The following is a 1525-nucleotide window of genomic DNA, read 5'->3' as shown; positions in this document are numbered from 1 at the left end:
CCAGGCTCTGAGCTGTCAGCACAGAGCCCAGTGCATGGCTCAAACCCACAAGCTGCAAGATTGTGACGTGAGCCAAAGTCAAACACTTAACCGACTGAGCCACCTAGGTGCTCTGATAGGAGAGATTTAGACCACAGGACCCAATTAGACTCCCACAATCTGTTGTGCCAAGAGGCATGATGGAGGAAGGTAGATGAAGGAAGGAATAGACATTGTGCTGCTTCACAATCTGCCTCAGCATCTGAGACCAGGTCACAGTCTTCTCAGAGAGTGGTGGCAGTACCCATTCATGAAGGTGATGGTGGCCACAGTCTTGCTTTACTCATGACACTCCCAGCCAATGACTAAGCAAGGCAGGGCCACACAGGACCTCCTCAGTCCCACCAAATGCAGGTAGGACATATTTTACAGATCAAATTTCCCATAAATATTTAACCACATATCCTTGATATACTATACTACAAAGTTACCTGACAAAGAAAAAAGAAAGATGCAGATATGTACACAGTTGAAGTAAATATGATGAGTGATACAAAGTATAGAGAAAAGGGTCACCTGTCTGGCCTGAGAATTGAGAGGTTGCCAAGAGGAATTAGTATCTAAGCTAACTCATGAAGCATAAGGACTCATTTCATCTGGGATTAGCCAGGTATAAACAATGTGATGAGAATAGTTCAAGCCAAAGCACTCCATGCACAAACAAGAAGAGGGCCCAAAGTTAAACTCTCAGATTCCTTGTAAAAGGAAGAGTCCAGATTCAGACTCAGTTTGGACTATTAGGATCGTCATTAGTACACTTCCACCTAAGTTCAGACTGAAAATGGCAATAGACGTAAAATTCCCCCTCTGTTCGCCACAGGTGTGTCCAGAGCCAACCCTCACCACTTCGATTCTACAAGGCATGCCTCCCTCATCCCGTTGCTCCCCTTGGGAACGAAATAAAGTCCAAGCAAACAACTGCCAGCAGTAACACAGAGAATTATGAAGGCATTTTCTGACCGCCAATGGTTAGTTGAGTTGGCAGCAAAAATACTTTCTGAGCTAGAAAATCATTGATAGTGAAGACTTCTGGAAGGTTACACTTAACCTCAACTATGCCATTGCTCGCACCAAATGTTGACCTACTCATGTATGGGAGGCAGAAAAGAAACATTTTGGTTAATGACTGAGTGCTCTTTAAATATTTATGTTAAATGAGAGCTTAAATCTCACAGACTAAAAGATGTTTTGCCGTGCCAGAGTAATGGAAATCGTTTTATGATTCAGTGTTTAGCTAATGCAAATTACCTCCTTGAGACTCGCCCCAAATGTTTCAGAGTGGAATCCAAACAATTTTTATTCGGGGATGTCAATATGCAACTAGAATATAAAATTAAGGAACTTACAATAAAGCAGCCTTTGGTGCATTTATTTCCACCGTTGATAGATTCTGTTAGCAGAGTCATTGGAACTTGCTTCCAGGTGGAACATGATTAATCATGACTCCTGTAAGATGCTAATTTATCATTAACTGAGTAAATACACA

The 1525-nt window shown here is 42.1% G+C and overlaps 1 long non-coding RNA gene across 1 annotated transcript; it reads left to right on the top strand.

Annotated features, from left to right (window-relative positions):
* The first annotated feature begins 342 nt into the window (after window positions 1-342).
* Window positions 343-970, top strand: LOC144228372 (uncharacterized). Its single transcript, XR_013334176.1, has 2 exons — window positions 343-393; window positions 860-970. It is a non-coding gene; the product is annotated as an uncharacterized LOC144228372 (long non-coding RNA).
* Window positions 971-1525: the final 555 nt, after the last annotated feature.

Source organism: Crocuta crocuta, unplaced genomic scaffold (genome assembly GCF_008692635.1).
Source record: "Crocuta crocuta isolate KB4526 unplaced genomic scaffold, BGI_CrCroc_1.0 scaffold369, whole genome shotgun sequence".
In the NCBI taxonomy this organism is placed as follows: Eukaryota; Metazoa; Chordata; class Mammalia; order Carnivora; family Hyaenidae; genus Crocuta; species Crocuta crocuta.
This window is presented reverse-complemented; position numbering and strand designations above follow the sequence as displayed.